General features: G+C 40.5%; 1 protein-coding gene across 1 annotated transcript in view; it reads left to right on the top strand.

The window, feature by feature from the left end:
* The first annotated feature begins 923 nt into the window (after nucleotides 1–923).
* The window catches only part of FSTL4 (follistatin like 4), a 1706306-nt gene continuing 1697578 nt past the window's right edge, over nucleotides 924–9651 (top strand). Inside the window, exon 1 of the mRNA XM_069761964.1 lies at nucleotides 924–1172. The gene's annotated coding sequence lies outside the window, so the exon portion shown is untranslated. The remainder of the gene's footprint in view (nucleotides 1173–9651) is intronic.

The following is a 9651-nucleotide window of genomic DNA, read 5'->3' as shown; positions in this document are numbered from 1 at the left end:
TAAATAAAATACAGTTTTAGTACTTGGTTTGGACATGTACTCCATGTGTTTCTGTAGGAATTAGGTATAATATTACTACTCTAAGGAATTAATTATGTTTTCCTCTGTTATAACCACAACCCGAACTTCATATTAAATGTACAAACTTAAAATAGGATGGGTTGTAATCTTGCAAAATGAATATATATTATGCGGTACTATTGCTGGGTGTCCTTTTAATCATCATGAGAAAACAAATGCTAAGTCCATGCCCAAAACACCAAAGATTAAGGAGACCCTATAAGAAAATCACAATGCCTGAATAATGTTGGTGGACATGGCCAGGAGAGGTCCCTGCTAGTGATGAGCGAATATACTCATTACTCGAGATTTCCCGAGCACGCGTCCTCCGAGTATTTTTTAGTGCTCGGAGATTTAGTTTTTATTGCCGCAGCTGAATGATTTACATCTGTTAGCCAACATAAGTACATGTGGGGGTTACCTGGTTGCTAGGGAATCCCCACATGTACTTATGCTGTCCAACAGATGTAAATCATCCAGCTGTGGAAATAAAAACTAAATTTCCGAGCACTAAAAAATACTCGGAGGACCCCTGAGCGTGCTCGGGAAATCTCAAGTAATGAGTATATTCGCTCATCACTAGTCCCTGCATAAGAACAATATATGGACCACTGTCAGTCCACATAATGCACAATTCCATCAATGATATCTCCACCACTGCTCAATAAGATCCACCAGGAATCCGTCTTGCACAATGGCAATATGCAGCAATGCTCACGCCGTACTCTACTACACGCAGTCGTCTCTCTGGAGCCAGCAGCATCCTCACTGAACGCACAGGTAGCAGCTATTGGGTGGAATATGCAGATCACACTGTGACGTGAAGGAGCTCAGATCCTGACAGCAGAAATAGGGCAGGCAACGGCAAGCAGCACTTAGAGCTCTTATGCTTTGGATTGTGACTGAGACCTCCTCTAAGATTTCTTCCTCTTGGCACACTCTGCTCTTTATCAGCTGTGAGATAAATCAAGAAATCTCCCACATTCAGCACATTTTCCGCCTATTTCTGGGAGATTTTATCCAACAAAGTAAATAGTTCTCCCTGCTTTGGTTTTACCATCTTTGTTTTTATCTTTTGCATTTGCCCCTGGTCCTGCTGTAGTACAGCGCAGGTAAGTGCATTTTTTATTTTTCTATCTCTTGCTAAAGTGCTAATTGGGAAGCTTTCCATCTGCAATAGTGTCATTGTAGAGAGGATGCTAGAGGAAAATTCATGGACTGTATATGAGATGGGGAAAATCTAAAAGTCAGCAATGCTCAGAGAGAGCCTGTGCTATACTGCTGTGAAATGCAGGGTCAGGGCTATGGAGAGGCTGTATGCACAGGCTCCTTCATTAGTAGGCTGAGATTAAATGAATGAGATCTCCAGCTGTCTCTCTCCCTGGTCCACAAGGAAAGAATCCGCAGCATCCAGCTGAATGCCTGATGTGGCGGCTGCTAGCTCTGAGCCTGGACTTGGCTTTCATTGCAGGGTTCATGAACGATAGTCATCCTGCTAGTTTGCATTTTGCTAAATAAAACGATAGTCGCCTCTCTTCTAAGTTACAACGGAAAACCTACAGGGAGCGAAGTCTTTTCTCATTCATTCCAAGTATTGGAGTTACAGAAATGCTGCAGATCTCTATGTCAGGGCAATGAGGCTTTTCTCAATGGGTACGCAAATATTACATTTATTAAGAAGTGGGAGGCTGGAGGACATGCCCAATCATCTTCACACGTTAGCATGGTGAAATTCACAGTTATACGTGGCGTGGGGCAGTTCCCTCAGGGAGATAAAATATCTCATCAAAGTAGCATGTCTTGTGTGCGGAGTGTATAACGTGTCGTGGGCAGAGATAGAAGCCTCGTACATAGATCCTGTGACTGCTCTAAAGCGATCCAGTTTGGGACATGTCAGCACTAATGATAGCGTAAATTCCATATCTAGCAACTTCCCATACAAGTACCGCCGGTGCATTTGCAAATATTGCAGAAAATGTTGCTAAAACCATCAATTGTGTATATACGATTAAAGGGTTCTCTACAAAGAACAACTTTCATTAAGTAGTGCAAAAATGTTCCCCAACGTTAGGAAAGGTCGTGAGATTTCTCCCCTCTCAGTAGTAAGTGCAGCACCCATCCCCCGATCCTCTAAGATCATTTCCCCTAAAGCTTTCATCTCCATTGTAATAAAATAGCCCTTGATGGCTGATCAGATGCATTGATCAGCATCGACCTCTCGCCGGCTCTTTTATGTCACGTGCACTTCAGTAAATAAGTTAACAGCCCATATCAATGACACAGAAATAAGGGTCTGGTTATCAGGGGTGTCAGCTGCACAGCGGAGATCAGATCTTCCTTCACTGGCCTTAGATGTGGATATATTGAATTTTTGCTTGTTTCATGCCACCTGCACTTACCTGTGTAACATCTGCTCTGAATTTACTGGACTTGTATCATTAACTCTTTCAAGGAGAATGATTCTGCTGTCTGGTGCACTTACTGTACACACTTACTATGTGCCATTATGTTTGGCCGCGGTAAGACATATCTTGCGTCAATGGGAAATAGAGGAAAACTTGCTGTTTGGGTTTCCACCATGACATCTCACATTTTCTGCCCACTTTGTAGAAACGTTGTTTCTGTAAGTAGCTATAACCTGGATCATATAAATGCGGTGTACTAATATGCTTAGGAAAAGTAATCAAATGATCCCTTCCTCCATAATACATACTGTACATTCCCAATACAAACCAAGTGCCCTTGATCCGCACACCGGTAATGTTGGTTCTGTCCAAGGTGCTGATGGCATTGTTAATTAGGGTGCATTCTCAAAGTGACCTCTAGATGTCGCCTCGCACGTGATTCCCGCTTTTCGCGCCTGTGTTGCTTATGGTGCCGCAAATGAAGCTTTAAAAAGTTCATCAAAGGCAGATAAAGGACCAATACAGCCTTAGCTTTTCTTCTGCTGTCACACTTCAAGTGATCAATGCTCTGTAGTGTTAAATAAGCGAAGGCTAGAAGCAGAACCGCAGCATACAGCTGTCAGAAAGAAAGGAAGAAGTAAAAGGATAACAGCTCTAATTAAACGAGAGAATGACAGGGAGGAATGCACAGCTTCCATATGTCTTCATGAAAAGACTCTTTCTGCATATTAATAAAAAACAACCAACCTGTGATATAACTCATTCTTTGTGTACTACTTCTTTAAGGGTAGATTTCCTTCTTCACATCAGACATATATGATTTATTCAAGTCGGTCTCTTTATATCCCATTATGCCAATAATCTGCCGGTGATTGTTTAAAAAACTCCCAAAGATGCAGACTGAATAAAGTATTGGAAGCAATATTATTTGTATGATTAGAAGTAGAATGGAAGCAAACTTGCAGCTAAAATAGTTTTTAAAGTTGACACTAGTATTTACCGGTAACGACCGTGGATCCGTGGCAGTGCGAGGACTCGGGTCACAGTCAACCCCTCAAAATTACATCTATTCGCTAAATGTGCACCTTCAAGATTTAGGTCATCAATGGTGTCATTGGCAGTGAATGTTATATATATATATGTACAAAGAGCTGAGCGAATAAATTCATAAGACTCTGGTCCAGCGACCGCATCAGTATTTCATGACCGATGGACCAAATCCCTGCAAACCAACTCCTAGTTGCCGGCATCCACAGCTCCTCTACTGCAAAGCCAGCTAATCAAAGAGGAGCCAGGGATTCCAGCAGGTAAGAGGTGGTTCACAGGCATCCAGTCCGGTGGCCCTGTAGTTCTGGTGTGGTACCAAACCAACCAGGGGGATGAGAATTGATCAGCTGCAAGGAGTTTGTATGTTCTCCCCGTGTCTGCATGGGTTTCCTCCAGGTTCTCCGCTTTTTCCCCACACTCTAAAGACATACTGATACTGAATCTAGGTTGTGAGCCCCAATGGGGATGGTAATGATGATGTCTGTAAAAGTGTTGTGTAATATGATGGTGTTTTATTATTGAGTGAAATAAACAAAATAATTATATATATATACTCAATAGATTGTTTTAAGGTAATAGTTCAAAATGTACTCTTACAGTTCTCATATTCATTCTTTGGTTTACCATTACTACATAAATGCATTCACAATGTAATACCAGATGAGTGTTATGAACACTAAGCAAGCCTTTAAGATGCTTGACTTGCACTCGTACGATCCTAAAATCTGATGTTGTTTCTTTCTTCTGCAATATCTCCAGTAATCTCATCCATCAGACGGCTCCGTGCACAGAGCTACTGACTATACTGTGAGAGTATCATGACATTCTGCCAAATCGCAGTTCAAACATGTCCCTTTGACTTTCCTTCAGAATTTCTGTTCAGTTAAGACAGTTTTGAAGGAGCCAATAACAGAAATGAAAGCAAAGTCATATTAGCATGTAAAAAAAGTCAATATGACATGTAACAAGGGCTAAACACTTTCCATCCATCATAGTCACCGTCCTGTGTGGGCAATGTTTGTTGTGCGTTATGTTACCCCACAGAGTCCTTCCACTTGTCCCTGTTCATACATCACCTCTGTGCTTGTAGCATATATTGTGGACACTGCAAACTTCTTATACTTTTCATTCCTCTCGTAGTGATACTTTATTGTAGCATTTATATTGGACACTGAATTAAGACACAATCGACCTTGTACTTTCCATTCTTCATAAAATTAAGACCAAAGAAGTCGCCCTTCTTTTGGGCATCACAAAGGATTTTGCACGTTTCATCCTTGACATAGTCACCGGTGAGCAGGTAGCCCTTACCAGAACTCTGACGTTCTTCATTCCTTTTGTCGTGGCTTGTAGCGTTGATTTAGTTATTGCATTATTGGACAACACTTTCATTCTTCATTTGTAACATTTACATTGAGTTACAAAAGCTTTTATACTATTTGATCTTTAAGTTTTGACCTTTGGCCATTTATTTTGGACTTTGTGTTAGGTCTCTTTCTTTGCGGAGAGACCTCAGTGTTTGTTGCACTTGCACTTGGCAGTTTGTTACATCACGAAGGCTCTCCTACGTTTCATTTTTCATACAGTGACCTCTGTGTATGGGACAATCACATTAAGTTATATATTACATCACAAAGGATTTTACACTATTTATTCTTTATATTTTCACCTCTCTACTTGTAACATTGATGACGGACATTGTGTTACATCAGAAAGGCTTTTACACTATTTATTCTTTCTATTTGGCCATTTATATTGGCCATTGTGTTCCATCATCACCAGGGTTCTTATATGGTTCTTTTTTCCTTGTGACCTCTGTGTTTGTTGAATGGGCGGTATAGTACATCTCAAAGGCTCTTTAATTCTATGCATTCATCATATCGTGACCTCCATGCTTTCATTATATTTGTACAAGGATAAATCAAACAAGATGCTATTTAATAGATATGTTGAATTAGGCAAAAGCAGATAAATAGATGAATCCTCATGCACATACCACCAGAAGTATTGTATTTCAGACTGGGATTAAATGTGTACCTAACTCTTCATTATTTCATAGAAAAATACTAAATTATTGATTGCAAAAATGGCCTTTCGAATGTAAGTGTCACAGTTATATTTAAGCCATTATTAAATGGTTGGTTATACATTCATAGGCATCTATGAAGCAGTGGAAATTATTTCTCCATGTAGAAAATTACTCTATGACGTATGACGAACCATAGTCATCATGCCACCATTGTCCTGCTCTTCTAACATAATCATGAAAATATGGATTTCAGGTCCAGCAATTCCTCTCATCTATAAAAAAGTGATTGTTTTAATTCCATAGATATAATGATTCTTGATGGTTATGGCTAATCTTCATGATAGGCACCCGTCATCCTCAGTTTGACTTTGGAGTCTGAATTATAGGTATGTATGATTCCTGATTCCCTGGTGACATACAGTACAGTATGTAGATTTCTGAAAACTATATATTAAGGGAAATGTGTAGAAAATAGATGTAAAGTTCAGGGGGAAAAGTTTTTTATTAAGAAACTAAATGGGGGTACAATCTGAAATTTGTTGGGGGAAAAGACCAGATGCAATGTCGGAAAATTTCCAGCCGATGTAGATGGCAAATCAGAAGCAAGGGCGGACTTGTGGAGCATGTGTTCTTTCTTTATCAGCTTTCAATGTTTCTTTGGCATCACAGAAGCAGTGACATTTCACTATTTGCTACCTGACCGTGCAGCATCAGGAAGCAGTCTTCTGGCCTATTGGGTCCATCAGACTCCAGGTTACTGATTTGTAGAGTACGTCAATAAAATAAGGACTTTTATTTATTTTAATTCCGTCTCCCTTCTCTTGGACAGGATTATATGTTTAACGTATGATCATTTCATAGATTTCATTTAATTGAAAAGTTTGAACAGTCAAAATGACTCGGTGCACCCTTGAGGTGGCCAAACGGTAAATTGAAACTTCTCATCTACTTGTTTTGCATCTAACTTCTCCCTTCCTAATAAAGCCAGGAAGAGGGATGGAAGATAGCTGCAAACCAAGTCGAAGGGAAGGCGCAGCAACCTGTCCACATGAAGGGTGCGCTGATCACTTGTGCTTGGCTCGATCAGTCATTTTGTGCTGACAGATTCCCTTTTGGTACATACGTAGTATTACAGATGTGTCCTTTCTTACCTGAGCTCTTGGCTTTATAAATGTGGTGCAAGGTAGGTGTTTTATAAAAATAAAAAAGATTGAAAAAAAATTAATAATAATAATTCTGTGTTACTCCGACGGGAGATATTTATGCTACGTGTCTCTATATGTAACCACCCAGGGGTTGTGATATATGTTGCAGCTTATTTTGGGTCTTCTAGTATGTCACAATAACGCATTGAATTTTTATGCTAATGTCATGAATTAAATATGACAGGTTCCCTTTAAAAAGGTTAAGTCAGTGTTCACATTTGTAAAAAATAATTTTCTGTAATGTATTATGCTTATTAATATAAATTCAAAATAACAAGAGGATATACTTGGTTGGTAAAAATTAGCTTCTGTTTCTTTAAGAACCCAATGTAATAATTAGTCTAATTTGTCACACAGCATATTATGAAATTTTTGATATGTGTGCATATCTATGTGACATGGCATGCTAGGTGATCCAATCATCTTTCTAAGATTTACCAAAAGCAGAGCTCAGAAAGCTAATCCCGCCCACCCCAGGATCTCTCTGTACATTGTCTATTGACAGTGAGCTGCTTATTGTAGCAGGGGCGGGGTCAGGCCAGTGCTCACAAGGCCAGCTAGTCACAGCAATGGTAATCTCCTAGTGATAAAACCGGTCATTGTAAGTAAACAGCCTGTTAAGCGACACATCTTTGAAATCTGTGACTTAACCCCTACCACATGCTGTCCTTAGATTACATAGCTAAAACGTGCTAACAGATTTCCTTCAATAATGTTGTACTGTGGAGGGATTATGCACCATAAAGTCTGATATACTAATTATACAGAAAATTAATCTTTAAAGCCTAATTGCAAAACCTTATATCGATCATGTAATTATAATGATGTTTCTTTTGTTGCTGTGTAGTTATTCCTTTATGCATTTCTTCTAGAGCCCCAATATCCAAGCTGTTTATGGTGTCCAGTATCAATGGTTTCCCTATGTATACATGTAGAATGCCTGTGGTCGGCAATAGTGGCAGCTCCAGTAATTCCTATAATGAATCCAAAGTTGTGGACAAGTACAGATGCACAATTCTGGTCAAAGACTGAATTTTCAGTGGCTGACTATTAATGGGATATTTCGCTTTAAGGAAAGTGAACCTCAGACATCCTAATATACTTAATCGGAATCTGTCAGCAGGTTTTTGTTGTGTAATTTGAAGACAGCAGGCGACAGCGGCTGAGATGCACAATTCAGTGACGTGTCACTTGTCAAAGTGCTTCTGTTGTTTACTAACTATGAAGGATTTATCACTGAGAGATTAGCATTGCTGGACTACATTAGCCCCCTCCCACTGTGATAGGCAGCTCACTGTCTATGGACTTTGTACATGGAGATCACAATGTGGGTGCGGCTCTGCTTCATTTTAAATCTAAAAGCTCTGATTGTGTCAGAATAGCTGTACCCATTAATCTAAGTGATACATCATTGGATTCAGTGTCTCTCAGATGAGGTAGCAAAAACCTGCTGACAGATTCCCTTTAATATCACAAACAGTGTCAGTATTCACTCTCCTCAGATCCAGCTTTCCGCCTTGGTCTTGGCATTTTGGCTGCTGCAGCAACATCACATCAACAGGGTGCATCACCGCTGCAACCAATTACTGACCTCAAAGCCTCCGTAAAGGGGATGAAAAACAGCTGGCAGACCCCTGAAGTATTGTTGTATTGCTCCCACGTGTTCATATGTTTCTGATGTACTAGCTGCAAGGTTATGATGACTACTGTAACATACTGGTTTATTGCAATTCCACTCACGTGAAAGAATAAACAGCTGGGAGAAGAGAATTACAGCTGGCGAGCCAAGATGGTAGGAGGAGTATTTTGTGGTAAGATGATAGATACATCCTGGTTAGAGGCAGTCAGTAGCTTGGAGTGTTCAGGTAAAGACAATAAGCATAGAAGCAAGTTGGGTGTGTGAGCAAGGAATATCTTTGTGACAGTAAGCCTGGATAGTAACTGGATAAGATGCAGACTGGATCTGAATCTTAATATGGCTAGTATGACCTGGATGCCAAAGACGTAGAAGAGGCTGAAGGACACCACAGCTGCAGTGGGTACAGCCAAGAGCCCAGAAGGTACAGCTGTAGATAAATGGGGACCCTGAAACAGCACAGAAGAGCAGTTATTTGCAATTGGGTTTTGAAGAGAGGCATGCTGTTTTGCAGAAATGTTAAAGCACCCGTCCAGCATTTTTTTTTTGTTTCAGCATTGGGGTGGTGCTTCTAATTTCCATTCCCTGCACCTAGTATTATACTTATTATCAGCAGCCATCTTTTTCCATCAGTGTCATTCCGGTCTTCTACTGCAGGTTTTGACCCGTTGGATCGCTTTATTATTTGCTGAGTGATCCAGAAGTCACAACTTAGTGTAGGTCTGCGAGAGCCAGAATGAGACCATGTAGACTTATATGTAGAGCTTGTGACTGTTACCTCTGACTTCTGGTCAGTCAGAAGAAGCGGTTACTATATGGTGTTATGGTATTGGAGCGGCGTTGGGAAGGGCTGAAGCTGGCAGCTGTCAAGAGACTACAGTAAGGGAACTTAGATTAGTAGCACAATTTCCGAGAAGAAATAGAAAAAAAACCACTGGAGTTGGGTTTTAGCCTGTGCTGTGCAGGTTACAATGGTAGTCAGTAGCCTAAGGAAAGCCATGCCACCATCTTGGTACTCGTCTCAAAGAGGTCAATATTTACACTGAAAAAATAGAAAAAAGGTAGGAGCGCACTTACCCTGGTGTGGTTAACATCACTTTATTTGGACATATGAAAAAACGAACAGCAGGGAGGGACGGGATCAGCTACGGGCAACGGCCGTTTTGTGCTCAATGGCACTTCTACGGGTCCACCTTGTGTGCATGTATTTTCTGGAAGCGGCACCCCTTTGGTTTAGATGTGGAGGATGCGTACAGCCGTGACAACTCT

Source organism: Ranitomeya imitator, chromosome 4 (genome assembly GCF_032444005.1).
Source record: "Ranitomeya imitator isolate aRanImi1 chromosome 4, aRanImi1.pri, whole genome shotgun sequence".
Classification (NCBI taxonomy): Eukaryota; Metazoa; Chordata; class Amphibia; order Anura; family Dendrobatidae; genus Ranitomeya; species Ranitomeya imitator.
This window is presented reverse-complemented; position numbering and strand designations above follow the sequence as displayed.